The following is a 23,361-nucleotide window of genomic DNA, read 5'->3' as shown; positions in this document are numbered from 1 at the left end:
CACATGACCTCCATCATTAGGGGCCTCAGCGGTAGAATGATGGATTCTGGGTGTATGTGAGAGGGAAAGGATATATTTATATGCTGTTTCTGACAATCTATTAGTACTGTGTATTATAATAACAAGTATGGTGATTGGTAGAATAGCATTAATGCAAAGGCGGCGAACTGGCAGAAACGTTAGCACGTCGGGTGAAATGCTTAGCAGTATTTCATCTGCCGTTATGTTGTGAGTTCAAATTCCGCCGAGGTCGACTTTGCCTTTTATCCTTTCGGGGTCGATAAATTAAGTACCAGTTGTGCACTGGAGTCAATATAATCGACTTAATACCTATGTCTGTCCTTTTTTGTCCCCTCTATGTTTAGCCCCTTGTGGGCAATAAAGAAATAAGCATTAATGCAAAGTGTGTTGGAATTTTTCTGAGTTACCATTCTGTGTTCAGACACAACAGATACACCACTGAAATATTTGGGTTGATAGAATTTACTGTCTGTTTTCTCTCCAAGTTTGCTCCACCCCTGCTGGATCCACACACAGAATGTGGTCTGATGTGAGACAATGAGGGAACCTCATGTAAAGAAATGATTGAACCTCTACTGTGACAGTAACTAAATCTCTACCACCTGATGAGGTAAGCCTCTATGTAATCTCCTGTACTTGTAGAAGTAGCAGTTAAATTTCCAACAAAACATTTTACTGCCCTAAGAAAGGAAGGACACATATAATGCCATCGTAGGTACATTATATCTAAAACAAAATGGGACAATTACTGCCGGTGCATCTTTGATCAGAAGTCTGATCATCCACTGAAGGTTCTTGATATTTTCCCGGCCATTGACCCCTAAAAGCTATTTTTGATGTAAGCTAATTGATAATCGCCCACCAAAAAATTATAACAAATATTAAATATAATGTTATTATGATTAATCTACACTAAAAATAATTTTGTGCAAGTAAATGCAAACAAAAAACGAATTAAAATAAGACTTTATTCTTTAAATGTAGAAAAGGACTAACTAAGGTGAGCCCTGAGATTGGTGATTTTCTGCTAAAAATTCAATGTCAGGCTTAATGCCACTCAAACAGATATGAATATCTCTACATGAAATAATGTCAAATCTGTTTCTTTCCTTCTGCAAAATGTGATTCATAGTACTAAATCCAGTTTTGTCAACACATAATGTCGGGAAACACAAAAGGATTTTTGACATTTGTGACCACAAATTTGGATATAGAGATTTTACAGTGTCTGATTGACAAAATTCAGACAAACTTTCTTTTTTGAACTTAATTTGAAATTCATCTTTACATTTCATCTCGATGACTTCCTCCTGGATTTTGTCCTGTGCACTGTGAGGATCACAATCGAAGGGGTCAGTCATCCAGGGCTGAATAGTGAAGTTAAATAAATTAGCAAATCTGGTTTCTAAATCATTTTTCAAGGCTGACAGATGGTCACAATAAATACTAATGCCATTTTCACATAAGTCAATTTCCACTAGTTTGGACTTGTTATGAAACTGCCGTAGTTTTAAATTAACTTGAAAAAAATTGAGCATTTCAGCAAAAGCTATCATCACCTGTTTACAGTCTGTCAGCGTCATCATTTTTCCCTGCAGAAGAAGAGAGACCTCATTCAGCTTACAGAAAATCCAACTAAGATAGTATAGTGATGTTGGGGTTATCCATTTTTGGTGGTAACATTGGCCTAATGACATACTATAATTTAGTCAGTATGGGAAAGAAGGAAGTCAGTGTATCTGCTCATAACAACAAGAGGATTGAATACATGAGATGCTTGTAATAAGTCATAACTTTTATTACTGGAGGTAATGCGTTCATATACAAGGTTAATAGAAGGAAGCTTATAACATTACATGAATATGTTCTGTTTGCAGTCATATATCTCCATGTAAAACTGGAAGCTTCCAGAAGAATCTTGAATGTTCTAGAAGCTCGAGGGAGATTACTCTCATTGCATCCCTTTTCCATTTTGCTTGTTGTTGTAACCACCAGGGGTCACTACATCACTCTCTTCTTAGATGAACGGTCAATAAGCAGAACCATTGTAGCGATCCAGGGCAGATACGAAGCAAAATGAGGTAGCAGAAACATGTTCTTGAAAACATGTAGTAAAATAGAAAAAGCATTACATGCATCATGATAGATACTGAACATAATTGCAGAGTTTGGTGCAGTGAGCCTTCAGCTACACAGCTATGCACATCAAACTAAATGCAAAACATGGAAAATGAAAATACTATGTAAAAACATGCATAGGAACCATGTTTGTGAATAACTTTCTTTGAAAAAGAAATAACAAACAGTTTGTGTTATAATACAAAGTTAAATGTTCATAGTTCTGGATAATTCTTGTGGTCATTGTACTGTTCTGCCACTTCTTGTGATGTAAAGTTTAGAGGTATGTTGTGTTTGTGGTACATGTGGTGGTGTTGGTGTAGGAGTGAATGTACATAGTATGCCAGGTTCTGGAATGAGATTTTCTATGAAAGCTTTTTTTATCCTGTCGATGGATATTGTTTCTCTTCGACCATTAATATCGAGTATAAAGTTTTTGTGTGAGTGTGACAGTATATGATAAGGTCCAGAATAAGGTGATGTAAGAGGTCCTTTAACTGAATCATTCCAAATAAAAGCATTTGTCCACTCAGAGATGTCTGATGGGACAGCAGAAGGAATGGATTGGTTCTGTGGAGACATTGGTGGAAAACTGGAGAAGTAAGAATGAAGTCTGTTGATGTATGATGACTTATCAGAATCTGATGAATCAACTGGTGTCGTAAAGCAGTTTGGCCGAGGAGAAACCTTGATCTGTCTTAACAGCAGAATGGCATCCAAAAAGAACAATTGGTAGGAATTTGGTTCAACGTTGTGGGTCAGGAGTAGCACGTAGTGCAGCTTTTAACTCTATGATACAAAAGGGCTGCTTTGGGTCCGTAGAGTTTTTGATAAAACCATATTGTAAGTACTCATCGATATACTGTTAACACTTCTTTTTCACCAAGCCTGCCATAAAAAGTGGGTGAAAACAAATGCAAATTAGTAAACACTAAACTGACTATTATACCTACATTCGATGGTTAAGAGAGGGAATGTAAAACTCAGGCAAGTGCCATGTATTCAATGAATCACACAGCCCGGTGGCCAGTGTCATACTAACAAGGGTAAGAAATACAGCAACGAATGAGTCAATATAAATTGATGAACAAAATCCTGGAAAACAATGCATCTATTGAGGTGCATAGTTGCTGCATCTGAATTCAGAAAAAGAGTTGGTTTTATGGCTTGACCACAGTTATTGAGAAGAGCCCTTATTGTCAAGATGCACTGGATGTGTGATTGCCTGTTGTGAGTACAGTCACTGATCAAAGACTGCATGCATTGCTCCCACCAAAATCTGATTTATTTCCCCTAAGGGGTGATTCATCCATGGTTGAGAACCACTGCACTATGTGATTATTCACTCTGCCTGAAATAACAGCCAAATCTCCATCAAACTACATGTTACTGCCTTAAGAAAGGCTATTGCCTTTTATGGGACTGTCACATTAAGTTGACAACATACTATCACCTTATTATGCTGCTACTACATAAATCTCTGGATTAAATTTTAATCCATTGGTGAAACTAATTCGTATTTAATTTTTGGTCAATCTCTGCTTTGAAAAAAAATCGCTAAAAACTATAATTCTGAATAAAGGTTAAAAGTATATAAAATTTGGCAGATCTACACTTGTGTAGGTCTGCCAAGTTCTCATAAAAGTTGATATTTCTTAAAGAAATTTTCTCCAATCATCTTCAAATGGTGTTGTTTATGATTATGTTTGATTTTAACGTAAAAAAAAAAAAAGGTTCATATTACATATATCCCTACAAAATGAAACTTGAAATTTTGAAAAATTATGTTATGTGTATCAGTATGTGAGCACCAATTTCTTTTTTCACATTATTTTTCGATAAAATCGTAATCTATGTAAAAAAGTATTTGCAGAAATTATTAAGGCATACTTATTTTTCTCAAAGTTACGAAGAAACAAAGTTGATTTATATGGATTATTCGGAAAACACGAGTTTTCACAAGTTCTGATATAACCAGAATTTACACTATTTGAAGAACATTTGTTAAATTTCATTAAAACGTATTTATTTTCTGGAAGTTATAAGAAAACTAAAATCGGGTGGTATACCTAAAATTCCATGTGTCTTCTCATATATGTAACAACATGGATGAATGTAAAGCTGTAACATATTTTACCTGTAAACTTTAGATAGCACTCATAATGTAGCTGTTCTTCATATATATATATATTTTACCTATGAACTTTTGGTCTGAGATAGACCTCTTAATATGACGTCTGGAACATTTTTCTCTCACCAATCTGCAGTAAGATTAAAATATTAAATGTAAACTACCAAATACTGGAAAATAAAATAAATACTAGATTACATTATAACAAGTAAAATTGATTTATAATTAGCAAAAGGTTATAGATTTGACGAAGGGGTATTGTTGATTAAATCGACTCCAGTACTTAACGTGTATTGTGTTTTAATGACCTCAAAAGAATGAAAATACAAGTTGACTTCAGAAATTTGAACACATAACTTTGTTTAGCAAGGTATCATGGCTATAACATCACTCTGGTCTCTTATTCAGCATTCATGATTTAATAGTAAAAATAATAATTCTAAGTGCTGGTTATATGATTGTTTTAATGGTGATCGTGCACAAATGGCTTAATGAGACGAAAAATATTTTTGAAATCTCACTTAATAAAAGGAAGAAAAACAATTTAAGATTTTATTTGATATTACTGACAGATCGAAATAAGTAAATTTATGAAAGTTTTTGATTTGAGTCATTGTCAAAACAAGTTTAGCTTAAACTATCTGTCATGAATATCATTTCATTTCACTCATTTAATTAATTTCTCTTTAAAACTGATTTATGTATCTATTTGTCATTTATTTTTAAATTGCTTGAAGGGAACGGACGCTTCTTTAATTATTAAATAAAAAATGATTCAATTCTACTGTTGTTTGGTTAAGGTAGTCGTCTGCCATTTGACAAGCTAGCTTACGGAATCAGATGTCTGGGTGTAAGACTTCAGTTAATCGAATATGACTTTTGAGCTGAGTCTGTGATCATACTGGAACGGAATTAGAAAAAAAAACAAATGGATATCTATAGTTACACAAATGTAAGGAGTTAGCCTAAGCCATTAGAATAATACTTCAATGAATAATAGTTCAGGTAATGAGGGACCCAAAGCAATAACTCGTCTTGTTAGATATAGACAAATATCCCTCAAATTACACTTCTTTTCTGAAACAGATAAAGGCCATATTGAGTTGCAAGACAGCGATAATTAAGTTGAGAAGATTGCTTTCATTTTTGTCATAATTGTCAATTGACTACGAGGGTGGGGCGCAAAGTTCATAAGCCCCCCTTGACAGAGTGATGCTAGAATTGTGCAATCTTGCAAGCTTTAATTTCAACTTTCCTTATTAACTGCATTGTTTCTTTCAATGTAAACTGACATTTGACTGTTCAAAGAAGACTTCGAAAGTAACAAGTTGTGAATTCTCTTGAAAATGAACAAAATTTAGCATCGGGGTGTTATCAAGGAAAAGGGTTTAGTCTCCCAAGGACATTTATGCTGATATGGTTGCTTTGTTAGGGGATGGCACTCTAGCTTTATCAACAATGCAAAAGTGGGCAGCTGAATTTAGGAAGGGAAGAGAGAGAGAGTCTTGACGATGACCCAAAGTCTAGACGTCCTGCAACTGCCCCCACCCAGGAAAACATTGATCGTGCTTCCTCACCACATGCTGATGGATGACAGGTAATTGACTGTTGAGCAAATGGCCAAAGCTACCAGCATATCTCTTGAGAGAGTTGAGAATATTCTGCACAATGAACTTAGCATGATGATGGTTTCTGCTCAGTGGGTTCCACATCTTCTGACACCTCATCAGAAGCACATCAGGCTGATCACATCACAGGAAAATCTGACATTGTTTGAAGCAGATCCAGATGGTTTCCTTGAATGTTTCCTAAGCCAGGATGAGTGTTGGATTCATCACTTTGAGCTAGAGACTAAGAGACAATGCATGCAGTGAAAACACCCCTCATCACCTAATCCATAGAAGACCAAGGTCGTTTCATCTGCAGGGAAGGTGATGGGCCTCAGTTTATGAGAATGCAAAGGCATTGTGTTTCTTGACCTTATTCAAAAGGACCACACCATCAGTAGAAAATACAATGCCAACTTGCTGAGGCAGTTATGAAAGGCTATTAAGACCAAATGCCCAAGAAAATTGCTGAAAGGTCTCTTGTTTCATCAGGACAATGCTCCAGCACACAAGTCCTTGGTTTCAGTTGCTGCCGTGCATGACCGATGGAAGAAGTGTGTGGACTGCAAGGGGGACTATATTAAAAAATGAAAATTATTTGGTTACGTTCCATGAGAGTATCTTGGTCAGACTATGAACTTTTCAGCTGACTCTCATAAAGTGAAAGAGGAATCTTAAATTCATTGGCTTCTCTAGTGTAGATCTAATCATATAAAAAAACGTGACTCATAGCTGCAATTTGCTCTCACACAGCACCAACCACTGCTTCCAATGCATTAACCAATAAATCAATTCAATTTTAATGCTGAATGTACAAGATCTCTCATACTTCACAAACTGAACAAAAGTATCATCATATCTCAGAGACCTTACACGCAGAAAAAAGACAATGTGCGTAACATTAAGTTAAAAGCTTCTGACCCCAGACATATTGGATGTGGAAGTACATATGTCAGGTTATGTACTACACTGCAGTGACTGCTGAGTACAGGAATAAGGGGTAGCACTCTTCATCCATGGAGATCTAGTAACAGATGTCCTCCTCTCCCGCTCCAGTACAGTGTGCAATATACTAATAATGCATGTTACCAACCTCAATTTGATCATTAACGTTTGAATGATGCTACACCACTGGCTAGGCAAGCAGCCCCAAATTCCCCTCTGATTGAAGTGGGACTGGAGCAATGCAAAATGAAGTATTTTGCACAAGAACACAACACACTGCCCAATCAGGGAAGGAAACCTTTGATCTAGTGATCATGAGTAGAACAGCCTAACCACTACACTACATGCTGTTACCTTCCAAGTCATGAGCAAAAGCACTCTGTTGTACTAGTTGAATATTTAGAGGTCCTCAATTGTTCGACTGTTTACTTAAAGAAATCAGAAATATAAAAGAGACCACTACTGAAACATTAAAAGAAAACAAAAAAAAACCATTGGATAAAACTCCTGATGATGATACTGGACCCAGACATCCATTCAAGGATACACTCAGATCAGTTACTACAAACTCCACATCCATCTATAAAGCAACAACAAAACTGAAAGAAATTAAATTAAGGCAGTATTTTAGCATGGCCACAGTTCTATGACTGAAACCATTAAAAGAATACAAGAATGTCTGCTCTATCAAGGCAGACTTAAATAACAACTTTAACTGTTACTTTCACTCAATGATATAAACCAAAGATTTTATAAAATTCTAGTGATTATACAATTGTGTTCTCATTGGTCCTCCTTAAGCTAACCTATGATGAAAAATATTCCAACCGAGATCATCTTGTTTTTATTATTTTTTCAAGCATCGTGTTTCTACTTCTGTATTATCCAGTGCAGTTGATACATCGTTTCTAAGACTGTAGAGCTGTGGTCCTCAATCATTTTTACTTCATGGAGCACCGGAGACCAAGTAAAAAATTTGGGAGATTCTTTTGTAATAATATTTGAAGAATTTGGTTACTTTGATTTAATCATTTGGAGTATAAAGTTATGAAGTATAAACTTCATAAAATGTCTTTAAAAATTAAATATTTCTGATTGTTCTTTAAGTTGTTGTCACTTTATGTAAGATTATCATCTATTCAACTAAATATAAATTATCATGTACTTAAAGCTTTGGCATGACTAAAACTTAATCGTTTCATTTTGAATATACAGACTCTGCTTCTTAAAAAAAAAGATTAAAGTAGATAAAACCATGTCATATCATCATCCAGATTTTTATAAATGTGTGAATATGGTGATTAAATCTTTTGTGAAATAGTTTTCAGTTAGGTCGGTATAAGATCTGGGAGCATAACTGTTGCTGAGGTGGAATTTAGCATATTAAACAAAACATTTTGAGAGACAGTTCCTGATAAACAAATAATTACTTGGAAGGATGCAGTTACAAGTAGCAGAAGAATCTATATTATCGCTGTTGGATAGGCTCTAAGAGTTAAATTTTTTATGGGTTTTGTAAAGTTCTTATAACAATAATTGACCTTAATCATGTTCATATTAAAGTGCTTATGCTATTTACTATATATCTGGAAATATAAAGAAATTAATTTAAGAAATTTCTGGCAATATGAAAATAGATATTCAAACTAAATACTGGATCAGGCTATAAAATATTTAAAAACTTGTTTTCTTTGCTTGAAAATACTGGTGCAAACTGTATTGTGAGTTTACCTGTGAAAAAAACCATTACAAGCTTATGAATAATTTTAATTTCATCTAATGTATTGCAGCTGAGGGAAAGAGTATGCATGTATCACTAACAACTACTAATGAAAATGTGACACACTGAGGTTGTATTTGTATATTAAAAATGTATTCATATGAAATTATCCACAATACTTTGGCTAATTGATGTGTAATGCTAATGAATGTATTGGTATGTAGACGAGAAAACGCAGTTGTTTGTCATATTTTGATAAATAGCTGTGAGCTATTCTTTCTCTCAATCTGTAATTTGATGAATCAAAAACTTCTGATAAGCTTGTAAAAATAAATGAAATTAACTGAGTTGTTCATCTGCTCAGTCTGCAGAGAGAATCCTCAATGTTCAAACTGACCTTGAGGTGGGGGGGGTCAGTTTGAGCATAGATGTTAAATATGTCTTGATTGAATGTATGCATATATTCACAACTTTGAACACAACCACTCTGTCTCGTCATATCAGTTAATTTCTGTGTGTATGTTTATTTATATATATATGTGTGTGTGTGCATGCATGTGTGTAAGTGGGTGTGAGTATACTACTACTGCTGCTAAGGTCGTACATTCTGAGTTCAAATTCCACTGGGGTCAATTTGGCCTTTTATCCTTTTGGGGTTGATAAAATAGGTATCAGTCAAGTACTGAAGTTGATGTAATCAACTATCCCTCTCTTTGGCCTTATAGCGCATACATATGCATGTGTGTGTGTGTGTGTGTGTGTGTGTGTACATACAAGAATTTGTATATATGTGTATGTGTGTATACATACAAGAATTTGTGTGTGTGTGTGTGCTGTGTGTGGTTAAGAAACTCACTTGTGCCTACAGTAGAAAGTTTTATTCTTATTAACTGAAGGCAGTGAGCTGGCAGAAACGTTAGCATGCTGGGCAAAATGCTTAGCAGTATTTTGTCTGTCTTTACGTACTGGGTTCAAATTCTGCTGTAGTCATCTTTGTCTTTCATCCTTTCAGGGTTGATAGATTAAGTACCAGTTGTATACTGGGGTCAATCTAATCGACTGGCTCCTTCCCCCAAAATTTCAGGCCTTGTGCCTTGAGTAGAAAAGATGATTATTATTGACTAACCCCAACCATTTGAAAATTGCTGGCTGTGTACCTTAATCAGAAACCATTTCTATAACCTTATACTCGGTTTGGAAGGTAGTGCCCATAACCTTTTACTAGGTCTCTCAGGCTGGTAGGAGGTAAGGAACTATGAAGATATCCTCAAACTGGATATCTAGCCCAGATGGTTTAAAATGAGTGGATGCTGCTAATTGCCAGCAAGTTGCCAGGTGGTATTAAACTGGGTAACAGATTAAGTCTACCAGGTAAGTAGACTGTAATGGAATTTGAACTCGGAGTGCAAAGAAGCAGAACAAATATGGTAAGGCATCTAGTCTGACATTTTTACATTTCTACCAGTCCATCATCTTGGATTGGTAGTTTTGTAATGACCACCTCCCTGAAAACGATGAAAAGCAAAATTGATGTCAGTTGGATTTGAACTTGGAGAACGAAAGGGTCGGAACAAATACTGTGAAACATTTTATTTGATATTTAACCCTTTCGTTACCAACCTGGCCAAAACTGCCTCTGGCTCTGTAGTACAAATGTCTTGTTTTCTTAAGTTTTGAATTAAAATCTTCCACCAAACCTTAGTTGCAATTTATATTCCTAACACTATCTTAATGATAACTAAGTTATTTTACTAAACTCTTTGTTATATTTAAAGTAATTGAAAGAAACACAGAACATCTCAAAATAAATACAGTAACAAAAGGGTTAAATGACTCCACCAATTCATCATCTATGTAATAATAACAATAATAATAATAATAATAATAATAATACTCCCCAAATGACGGCTGTTAATACTTCTTTGCAGAGAATAACTATTTCTTATTATGTTAGAAAGTATCGAGTGTTTGAACGACATGAAATTTATGAATGTCATTAAATCTCAGGACATAAATTTGAAGTTAAGTTCTGAGCAGTATAAGAAGTCAGAAATCGTTAAGTGAACTGATTAATGTCACATTATTATATACCATGTCTTATTATAGCCATTTTGGCGTCTTCAGTCAGTTGATTATGGTACAACATATTGTTATATCTGAAGAGTTGTAAATTCTTGATGTATTACAATGTTGATACAAGTACTGCTATGTGGGGGGTAATGATTACATTTGATGAGATGCAAGCTTAATTTCTATAAAGGACGGTTATATAATATTTTGTTATGGCCCAACTACCAGACTGATGGTTATCTGCTTTAAGCAAAACTGAGTGGTGAATAAAAGCACAAAAGCAAAATTGAGTTTAAAGACTCAGTATATGTGCATAGTGACTCCGCATAATGTCACAGTTAATATGAAAAAGAGTGTTTGTGGATGAAAAATACAAGTTTTTGGAAGGAGTGGTGAATGCAGTGTTTGGGCTCTTGACTTTCAACAGAGAACAGAAAAAGGCAAAGGAGTTGTTTGGCTTTTATTTTGGACTTAACTCTTGTTAGCTGAGTGTAGAGGTGAAATGACATTGATTAGCTACTAATTAAGGTGCTATAGTTTGTCCATCTTTTCTCATTTCAGCAACACTTTTGTTTAAATTTGGAAAGTTGGTGGAAGTCAGGTTTGTATTTTGACAGGAGAATATAATATTCAGTCAATTTCTGTGGTATGGAAATCTTGTTGCACTCCAGATGCCTCTACACTCTTGCTCAACCAAGAAACAAAAACCAGCCATATTTCTTTCAATTCATTATCTTAAAAAACCGATGAGCGCATTTAGGTTATGTAATTTTTCATGTATGTTCCTCATGTGAAGGTATCCATATGTTGGTGGTTTTGTTGGTGTGTTGGTATTGTTTGATGTTGCTGGTGGTGAATGCAAAGTATTTGTCTTATTAATCAAGTGGGAGATAAGGGCAAATTTCACTAGTCTTTTCTTTTTTTAGGAGGGGATGGTATTTGGTAGTTAAAGAACGGCTACTCTAAAGATTTTGTCGGCCATTTATTGTTGAGCAGGCATCAATGTTCTAAATTATAGATTTCAGGGAGAATTGTTCGTTTAATTGAGACAGCCGCAATATATCATCATTATTGAAGCCGAAGAAATTCTGCAATCTCTAAAATAAATAAAAAAGAAAATGATCTGTTGAGTGTTGATTCTGTGTTCTCTTTCTCTGTGAGTTGGGCTTTTAATCCCAGCACTTCGATAACCATAGAATTAAATCTGGTTAGATATGCTAAATATATGTATGGGCATATATGTGTTGCATGCATGTATGAATGTGCATATGTATGATATTTATATAAATATGTGTATGTGTATCATCATCATTATTTTTACATCTGCTTTTTCCAATCTTGCATGTGATGGACAGGTCTTCTCTAGCACAATGCCTTGCCATTTGCTGCAGCTCTTTGTTGTCATCCCCTTTATGAAGTTCATCTTCTTGACTTCAACTTTTACCAGATGTTATGTCTTCCTCAGTTTTCCTCTTCCACTGGGATTGCTGCATGCTACTACTTTATCTGACTTTTTTCCCCAATACTCCTTTTATTTGCACTAACACGCAATTTGGTAATCTTGAGCTCCTCATGTCTCTGATCTTCATGTTGCAGGACGTGTGCAAATTTCTTCCTTTCAGCTTCTCTTCTTGCTAGACATACTTGACATCAACCTTCTCTTTTAGCTGCTTTATATTGTTCCTTACTCTGCCTTATCTTCTAGTCTTTTCAAGCTGGTCTTTTAGTTTTTATGGCCCAATCTATTTTATGATCCCACCACATTGGCTTGACACCTCAAAATCCAGTCTTTGTGACCTGGCGGCTTGTGTGGCTCAGATACAATCTGTTGTCTATCCTATTTTTCTGTGAGTATGAATTCTGTCTGGTTTGCATATTCAACTGATTAGTCAATGATCAGTTGGCTGGTCAGATTTTAGTGGAACTTAATGTTACAAATTCTTAGGTCATTTGCATCACAATACTTCTATATCTTGTGAAAGCATGGAGATTTGTGTTTAGGGTGTGTGGCTCATGATCATAAAGTTAAGGGTTCAATTCCAGGACTGGGTAGTACATATGTATGTGTGTATATATATATATGTATATATATATATATATACACACACACACACGCACAGAAATATATCTATATTATGTATTTTCTTCTTAGTATTCTGTATTTTTTATGCTCTAGGTAAATATATTTTTTTATATATGTATATGTGCGAGTGTGTGTGTTTATCTTTCTAAATATATGTAAATATGTGTGTGTGTGTGAGAAGCCTACATGTATTTGTGTTTATCTGCATTACAATCACACACACACACACACACACACACAACACACACACACACACACACACACACACATATAGGCATAGACTTGGCTATGTATAAAAAGTTTACTTCCCAACCCATATTGCTTCGAATTCAGTCCCACTGCAATACCTTGGCCAAGTGTCTTCTACAACTCTAGGCTGACAAAAGTCTTGTAATGGAAGCTGAGAGAAACTCATCATCTATGTATATACATATATGTAAGTGTGTGTGATAGTTGTGAGTGTCACTTTCATACAAGCAGTGTCCTTCATTGCCAATCTTCTGTAAAAAGATGCCTGGTTATGGGAGAGTGATGCTAGTGGGTATTGAATACAGAGATCTGATGCCATTATTTGGTACTTGGAGGAGGATTGAATACAAACAGATCCAATGCCATTCCTTATTAGACAGGCTACATGATACTGTAAATAGTAATCGTAATATCTTCCTGACATTTTTCACCCAGTCTGGAGCACCGCCCTTCATTTCTAATTAAATCACTTTTCACTTGTACAATCAGGTAAAATGATAACACATATGGGGAGGTGCTGAAAAGTATTCCTGACTTTAAGGGTATTGGAATAGGCTTGGCTGGAGGTTCAACCTTCCAAGTTCTTTTACAGAGCTTAGAAAAACTGAAGGACCACTGCAATATGTGTGTGAATCTGAGAGGGGAATAAAGTCATAATCAACTGATCCTCCTGTATTTTCTTTTACTCAAAGCCAGGAACTTCTCAGCACTCCCTCAAGCAGTCTCAGAATTGACAGTAATTGTAGCATCAGATAGAATAATTTGTGGTATTTTATTCTAATGATCTGTGCCCATTGTCCTAATATTTTATTCTAATGATCTGTGCCCATTGTCCTAATCCTTTTGAAGTCAGTTAAAAAGTACCAATGTATGGCAGCAGATTGGCAGAATTCTAAGAACACCGGAGCAGACAGTAGGAGACAACTGGGAGTGGCTGTTTAGATGCTAATGATCTTGCGAGGCTGACTGGACATCTGTGTGTGTATACACACAGGAATCTGTATACATGTGTGTGTGGTGTGTATTGTGTGTTTAAGAAACTCACTTTGCAACCATGTGGTTTTTGGTTCAGTCTCATGACACAGCACCTAGGATGAGTGTTTTCTACTTGTAGCCCCAGGCTGATCAATACCTTTTTAGTGAATTTAGAACCCCATTGTATGTGTATATCTACACACACACACATGCACATGTATGTGTCCTTGCATTTGAATGCCTACTGTTGCCAACTGGTGTTGATTTGTTTGTGTCCCTGTAACTTAGTATCTTAGCAAAGGAGACCACGGGAATAAGTACCAGATTTCTTTTTTCAAAAAAAAATGTACAAGGGTCAGTTTGTTTCACTAAACTATTCAAGGCGATGCTCTAGCATGGCTGCAATCTAATGATTGAAGCCAGTAAAAGATACAGTAACTTATGTGTGTGTGTATGTATATACAAAATCACATATACAAGCAGAGATGTTTATGTATCTGTGTATGAGTGTTTATATTTGTACGTGTGCATTTACTTATGGGTTTGTGAATGTGTAATGCACTTCATTTTATAAACACATATATACATACATATCCATACACACACACACACACACATATGATCACCATATGAACATAGTTGCTCATATGCTCTAGTATATAAGTATATATTTAGATAATTGCCTGTAGATGCATATACTTATATATTTCATCATACATACACATGTGAAAGAAGACCCCGTAGCACATGTGTACTTTTATTATACTCCTGTATTTGAATGTACATACACACATGAGGAATGTCTTGAAATTCATTAAAGGCAAAATTTCAAGAATATACTCTTGATGCCATTATCTTTTCTTTACCAATGCCAAAACAGCTGCATATGTCAGGCATTTTTTAAAGTCTTTTTTTCATCTAACAATTTCCTCTTGCAAATTTCTTCTAACATTGCTGTTTTTCCTCTCTTTTTGCATATGCACATAAACATATATATGAATGCTCTCTCGCTCACACATTCATATACATGTATTATATCTACGTAATTTATTCATTTCTTTACTTGTTTTTAAGAAAACATCTCAGGTATAAAAATTGGTTCACAAAATGATCTGCAATAAACAAGGAAAAAAAAAATATTTTGCATTAGCTTTGGTAGAAATAGCAGAATTCTTTCAAAGAATTTCAATGAGGAAATTTTGATGGTGTTTCCAATATTGTGAGCATCCCAAATAGAAAATGCCGAGACACAAACTTGGGGAACAACACCAACTTAATAATAATAATAATAACAATAACAATGGTGATGATAATAATAATAGAATATAGTTATTGTATTTTTAAGAACAAAAATAAACGAAAATTTTAAGGAAGCAGAGTAAAAAAAATACAAATGGTTCTGAAACTTGAATTTTTTTTGTCTTTGGACTGCATACTTTTTGATGTAATTTTTTTATTTGGTTTGTTTGTTGGTTAGTTGGTAGGTTGCTAGAGAGGGAAGTGTGGGTGGGAGGTGTTTAATAAAATAAATGTGAAAAAAATAGAAAGAGAAAATATTCCATAAAGAAATCATAAAAGAATGCTTGAAGCATGTAATAATGGCATATACAAACAATTATTAATTGAATCAAGACTTTCTTTGTGGTCAAAATGAAATTAATATAGCCCCTTTTTTTTGTTTTTATATACTTATATAATTTTTATTTTTTATCCACCCTCATATTTTTTTCTTTCATTTCTCCTTTCATTGCTTCTAATTCCAATGAGAGCCAAGCTGTGTCCAATGAAAAAAAGAAAAAAAATTAGGGACAATTTTTCATGTCTTGCTGTTGTTTTTTACTCTTATTTTTTAGTTTTTTTTTTTTTTCACAGGCCAAAATTGCAGTGACTGAATTATTTTGATTAAGTTGCCATTTGCAAATACAGTTTATACTTTTGCTTTAGTATGGTTTAGCTGGTTTGTTTGTCCTGCTTTGTTGACAGTAGCGGTAATCTTCCTAGTATTAGTGTCACAAATGCCTGTATTTATAATTCTGCGATCACTAAATAAATACACTATCTCACACTCCACCATTTCATTTGACACTTTGTGCACAGTTTAAAATAATTTGATATTTTCATTATAAAACTCAATGACAAAACCCAAATATTACATGCAATACCAAACATAAATCAATACATAATCATTGCTAATGTCTTTTAGACCTTCATACATTGTTTCTAACCATTCCACTTTATATTTTATTGCAATACGTTTGCTGTTCTCTGCATTCTTTACCAGTATTTTCAATGTTTCATTTTTGGTATTTTATCATGATTTTTAAAGCAACTACGGGCTACGCTTAAGGTCTGTTTATGTCTCTCACACTCACACATAAATATATAAACATATGTATGAATATACTGTATATATACACACATATATTATAAATATACACACACATACACATTTATATAGATATATGCATGGGTTGGACAAAATAATGGAAACATCTTGTAATGTGAAAGTCTGGAATTGACGTGTACAAGTTTTGAATAATTGTTAGGGGAATTTTGAAGCCATTTTTTTTTCAAGTAAAACCTGTGTTACCACTTTGACTAGCTCTAATTGAAGGAACCAGCTCCAGGTTTGCTGCTTCCAAATGCACCATAAATGTTTGATTATATGGAGATCAGTAGTTATGGGGCAGAGGACACATCTTAGTGGCGTACTTCACGTTTGTGCTCTTTTTGCCAATTTTTAGTTACATCAAGCATGCAATTTGGTGTATTTAGATTATACTATCAGCAGGGAACAATGTTTGTACCACAGGATGAATTTAACCAGCCAAACAACAACAAAAAAAAATCCTTGGTGTTAACTCTATCATGTAGAACAAATGGAAGTTCAAGAGTGTTCTGTGATATGCCTTCCCAAATCATCACAAAGTATTCTTCATGCTTCATGTGAGGTGCCAAACAGTCAGAGTTGAAAGCTTCTTTGGGCTGTCTTGAGACATAAACTTGCTGTGAATCATCATTCACCCTTTTTCCCATTTCATCAGAAATTATATTGTTCCATTGAGCCATTGGCCATTTCTGATGCTCTAGACACCATTTTTTTCTGATCATCAATGCTTATTGGGTACAAGAGAGGTTTAGCAATTGTAGCCTTCCCACGGTATCTTTACGGAGCTTATGACAAATTGTTTTTGTTAACTTTACTGTCACTTGTGCTGCTGTAGTGCAATGATTTTTAAGAAGAATGCTTCACTATTCTGTGGTTCTTCTCTATGAGTTTTGCCTTCTATCCAGAAGCTGGTTTTAATTGGCTTTTGGAATGCCAACATGATTTTAGAGCCTGCACCTCTTGAATCATTAAACAATTCAGCAGTTTTAGTGACTGAAGATCCAGGCATTAGTACTGAAACAATTTGTCTTCTTTAGAAACTAGGTAGGTCACAAATTGTAACTTATTTAAATACAAATATTTGCAAAAAGCAAAGTGCTGTATCAAGAAGTACAAATTATACATAATGCATATGAGCATACACACACACATACGTGCACGCACACGCACACACACTCACACACACACACACACACAGAAACTAAAACATTTTGAATTTAGCATATTGTCAATAGAAAAAAAAGTTAAATAAAAAGTGGTGTTTTATGTTGTCCAACCCATGTATATGTATTTATATATATTCAATATTTACATCCTATTATTTATAGCTGTAGCTGCTTCAGGATTCCCCAATCTCAAACTGAATTATATACATGTATACCTGTGTGTGTGTTTGTGTGTGTATGTGTGTGCGCATGTTCAGGCATTGTTGTGTTTTAAGAAATTTGCTTCTCAACTGCACAGTTTTGGGTTCAGTCCCACCATGTGGCATCCTAGGCCTCTTCTACTGTAGCCTCAGGCTGACCAGAGCCTTGTGGGTAGGTTTAGTGAATAAAAACTGAAAGAAGCTCATTGTATATGAATGTGTGTGTGTACTAATTGCTACAATCCTATTGAATCCATTAAATCCCAAAGTACTGTAACTGGACTGGCTACATATGCCACTGTAAATATAAATGGCTTTTGCTCAATTTACCTACTGCTGAAAGACAACTAACAAGTATAGATAACTCTCAGAATGTTGTTCTCACTGCAATGATATTGAACTCTGAGAGTTGTTCAACCTATACTAGAACTAAGAAATATCTTTATGTTCTGAGTTCAAATTCTGCCGAGGTTGACTTTGCCTTTCATCCTTTCGGGGTTGATAAATTAAATACCAGTCAAGTACTGGGGTTGATGTAGTGAACTACCCCACCCCAATTTCAGGCCTTGTGCCTACAGTAGAAGGGATTATTATTATTAAAAAGGCGGCGAGCTGACAGAAACGTTATTACATTTGACAAAAGGATTAACAGCATTTCATCGGCCTCTATGTTCTGAGTTCAAATTCTGCTGAGGGTGACTTTTCCTTTCATCCTTTCGGGGTCAATGAAATAAGTACCAGTTGAGCGCTGGGCTCAATGAAATTGACTTATCTCCTCCCCCAAGATTGTTGGTGTTGTGCCAAAATTTGAATTCATTGTCATGACTATTAAAGGCAGCAAGCTGACAGAATCATTAGCTTGCTGAGCAAAATGCTTAGCAGCATTTCATACTTTCTGAGTTCAAATTCTGCCAAGGTTGACTTTGCCAATCACTCTTTTGGGGGTTGAGGAAATAAGTACCTATTATACACTGGAGTTGATGTACTTGACTAGCCTCCTCCTCTGAAATTTGAGGCCTTATTTCAAAAATTTTTTGGGAAAATTTTTCAAAAACTTTTGGGAAAAATAAAAAAAAATTTTTGGGGGAAAACTTTCAAAAAATTTTTGGGGAAAATTTTCAAAAAATTTTGGGGAAAATTTTCAAAAAATTTTGGGGGAAAAGTTTTCAAAAAATTTTTGGGGAAAATTTTCAAAAAATTTTTGGGGAAAAATTTTCAAAAAATTTTTGGGGAAAAATTTTCAAAACATTTTTGGGGAAAAATTTTCAAAACATTTTTGGGGAAAAATTTTCAAAAAATTTGTTGAGAAAATTTTCAAAAAAATTTTGGGGAAAATTTAAGAAAAATTTTTTGAGAAAATTTTCAAAAAATTTTGGGGAAAATTTTCAAAAAATTTTTGGGGAAAAATTTTCAAAAAATTTTTGGGGAAAAATTTTCAAAAAATTTTTGGGGAAAATTTAAAAATTTTTTGAGAAAATTTTCAAAAAATTTTTGGGGAAAATTTAAGAAAAATTTTTTGAGAAAATTTTCAAAAAATTTTTGGGGAAAATTTTCAAAAAATTTTTGGGGAAAAATTTTCAAAAAATTTGTTGAGAAAATTTTCAAAAATTTTTGGGGAAAATTTAAAAATTTTTTGAGAAAATTTTCAAAAAATTTTTGGGGAAAATTTAAGAAAAATTTTTGAGGAAAATTTTCAAAATATTTTTGGGGAAAATTTTCAAAATATTTTTGGGGAAAATTTTCAAAAAATTTTTGGGGAAAATTTTCAAAAAATTTTTGGGGAAAATTTTCAAAAAATTTTTGGGGAAAATTTTCCAAAATTTTTGTGGAAAATTTTCCAAAATTTTTGTGGAAAATTTTCAAAAGACTCTTGAAAAATTTTCAAAAAATCTTTGGAAAATTTTGGGCAAGTGTCTTCTGCTATAACCCCGGGCCGACCAATGCCTTGTGAGTGGATTTGGTAGACGGAAACTGAAAGAAGCCTGTCGTATATAAAAACACCATCCAAGCGTGGCCGTCTGCCAGCCTCGTCTGGCACCTGTGTCAGTGGCACATAAAATCACCCACTACACTCTTGGAGTGGTTGGCATTAGGAAGGGCATCCAGCTGTAGAAACACTGCCAGATCTGACTGGCCTGGTGCAGCCTTCGGGCTCCCCAGACCCCAGTTGAACCGTCCAACCCATGCTAGCATGGAAAGCGGACGTTAAATGATGATGATGATATATATATATATATATATGTGTGTATGTGTTTGTGTCTGTGTTTGTCCCCCTAGCATTGCTTGACAACCGATGCTGGTGTGTTTACGTCCCTGTCACTTAGCAGTTCGGCAAAAGAGACCGATAGAATAAGTACTGGGCTTACAAAGAATAAGTCCCGGGGTCGATTTGCTTGACTAAAGGCGGTGCTCCAGAATGGCTACAGTCAAATGACTGAAGCAAGTAAAGGAGTATGTGTATGATCATTATTTCTTTGCTTTTTCTTGGCAGCAAGTCACTGGATCTGCACACATGGTCAAACACAAACCAATTGACATGTCTTGTACCATTTAACCTTTCCTCATTTCCCCTTTGGAATATTTTTTATTAAACATTATTGCAGCTATTAATTTTATATCTGGTGCCTCATTCTTCTTTTCCGTTTTTCTTTGTCCTGACCCCCCCCCCCCCACCAAGGAGCCAAATCTTTTACTATCTCTGGTTTGTTTTGATTTTTCTCTTCACTTTTTATTTTAATCTGTCCCCTCCCTATCCCCCTCCTCCATCATCTTTTTCTTCCTTCCTTTCTTATTTCATCAGCTTCTACTTTTTTGCTATTGTTGACATCCTCCTCCTCTTCCTATTCCTCCTCCATTCTTTGCCATTAATAGTCATGATTGTGTTTAATCATGCGTTTATATATTTTTAACTTGACTTCCGCCTCTTCACTTTTCTTTGTTAACCTATCTCCTTCCTCTCCTCTCTGTCCCTCTAAGTCTACTATTTCTGAACTTCCTTCTTTCTCTCTGCTTAAACTAGGGTTCTCTAGAGACCATCCTAATAATTGCTAAATACAGGGCAAAATTTTGTCAGTCACTTATATTTTGAAATGTTTAACTGAGGAAGATTGCACTATATAAAAATTATCTTAAAAAACTACCAGAAACACATATATTAAATGCATAGAAATTATAAAAATATCAACATCTGCTTGATGCGTTTGGTGAGTATGAAAGTCTGATGAATACACGTTACACATCTGTACTCTAGGTGTAACTGCTGAGATCTGACATGGCCTATCGGCATGAAAATTTCCATGCTTGCGTAGGTTGGGTGGCATCACCTCTCACCCAAAGGGTTTTGCCCACACAGCATTAGTTTTGGCTGATAAAAAACAGTCAGACAACTTTTGAATGTACCTTGTATGTGTGTGTATGTGTGAAAATGTCAGTCATACACATAGTGTCATTCATTTCCATTATTCTGCAGAAACATGTCTGGCACTGTGGAAATATTAACTTGTTTAGAAAAAGTGAAGGTTTGTTGCAGAAAAGGCATCCAGTCGTAGAAAACATGCCTCAGTAAACTCCATTCAAACAATTCAGATACAGAAATGTCAACATTAAAATGATGATGATATCTGGATACCACAATATATAGACATACGTCTATATGTATGTATGTATGTGTGTGTATGTATGTCTATGTATGTTTGTATGTATGTGTATGTAAATATGTGTATATATGCAAGTATGTGTACATATGTATGTATATGCATATATATGTATGTATATATATATGTGTGTATGTATATGTATTTGTGTATGTATATGTGTATGTATGTATATATATGTATATCTATGTATATATATGTGTGTGTATGTACATATGTGTATATATTTGTGTGTGTGTATGTACATATGTGTATGTATATGTGTGTATATATATGTATATATATGTGTGTGCATGTATGTATGTATATATGTGTGTATGTATGTATATAAGTATGTGTAAATATGTATGTATATAGGTTTATAAGTATGTGTGTGTGTATATATATATATATATATTGATAGGTTTAGTTATACAGAGAAATACTGGAGTCAAACGTTGAGTGTGTATGTGTGTGTGTATCTCTCTAAATATATATTTCTAAATGTGTGTGCATAGATTACTGTATATAAATGTTTGTAAGTCTGTGTAGGTGTGTGTGTGTGTGTGTGTGTATGTCTGATTCTGTATGTTTATGTGTGCACGTATATGTCTGTATGAGTCTACTGTTGCATTTACCTACACTTCAAGATGTCTGGAAAGAGGCCATCAAGTGGAACTGAAGGCAGCAGTGCAAAAAGGAACCTCGAAAAGATTATCCTGGATATTAATCTTGATTTTGTAAAAAGGCTTAATGCAGGAGAAATACTCATTTCCATTGCCAAAAAACATTAAAGGGTGCAATGTTTACAGTAGTAATGTGTGACAGTGGAGAGAAATCTGTGTTCAATAAGTTACTCTGAACCTAATTTTTTCATAGAGCAATTGTCATGCTTAAATTGGAACGGCTTTTGAATGTATAGATTGAAGATCAGACTTGACGGATATGCCGATAAGCAGGCTTGAAATTAAAAAAAAAAAGCCTGAAAGTGTGTTTATCGATTTGCTGAAATAGGAATGTGAAACTTATAATGTAAACCTTTTCTGGCTAGTAAAGGCTTGTATGGAAAAATTAAGAAGTGCTTGAATTTGCACAATATAAAAGTGACTGGTCAAACTGCTAATGGCTACCTATTCAATGATGTGGTTGGTTGAAGAAACAGGAATACTAGACACTGCTCAAAAACCAGGTAATTGATCCTTAGCTTATGGAATGTTAGGACACAGCTAGACAATGATAACACTAGAGCATAAAACTGCTTGAATAGCCAGAACACTGAGACAAGATTTGTAGATAAGGGCCAGTTAGAGGTGGCTGGCATGGGCTATATATTCTTCTGGATTAGTAAGTCCATAAAAAAGCCCAAAGCTGTTGGCTTTGTCATATGATTACAGCTTAATAACAACCTTTACTCACAACCAAAAGGAATCGATGATAGTCCTATGATGTTACACTTGGAACTGGCAAGTAACCATCTTTCCATCACTGTGTCTATGTTACAAGAGTGACCCACATAGAGGAATTCAAAGAAGCCATCTATGATGAACTCAGTAGAGTATTTGAGGAGTGCAGTACAAAAGACAAGCAGATCCTCCTTGGGGATTCTGTTGTCTGAGTTGATATGGCTGGGCATAGAAAAGAATATGCGGGAATAATTATATTGACAAGATGTAGACAAGACAACAAGCACAAAACATCCTAGATGCACACCAGATGAAAAGACTGACATCTAATAGACTATGTAACTTTAAGCAGAGGGACCAAAAGGATTTTTATATCATCAGATTGGTCACAGAGGCAGATTGCTGGTCTGACCACAGGCTAGTCAGGAGCATTAGGTACTTAAGTTTACAACCTAAACTCAAAACCAGACCTGTTATAAGGCTCAATGTATTTGCATTCAAGGTACAGGAAAAGTTCTAAATAATGACAGACCATGAATAAAGCTCCAGGCACTATTGAACAGCACTGGAAAAGCTTAAAACAACTTACATACAAGATAGCATCTGAAATTCTTGGCTTTGTCAAGCAGAGACCTCATGACTGGTTCAATGT

The 23,361-nt window shown here is 34.8% G+C and overlaps 1 long non-coding RNA gene across 1 annotated transcript; it reads left to right on the top strand.

Moving 5' to 3' along the window:
* Positions 1-480: 480 nt before the first annotated feature.
* On the top strand, positions 481-20,420 carry LOC118766072. The gene is made up of 3 exons (XR_005002003.1): positions 481-492; positions 1,666-1,669; positions 20,127-20,420. It is a non-coding gene; the product is annotated as an uncharacterized LOC118766072 (long non-coding RNA).
* Positions 20,421-23,361: the final 2,941 nt, after the last annotated feature.

This window comes from Octopus sinensis, linkage group LG14, assembly GCF_006345805.1.
Source record: "Octopus sinensis linkage group LG14, ASM634580v1, whole genome shotgun sequence".
NCBI classification, from domain to species: domain Eukaryota; kingdom Metazoa; phylum Mollusca; class Cephalopoda; order Octopoda; family Octopodidae; genus Octopus; species Octopus sinensis.
This window is presented reverse-complemented; position numbering and strand designations above follow the sequence as displayed.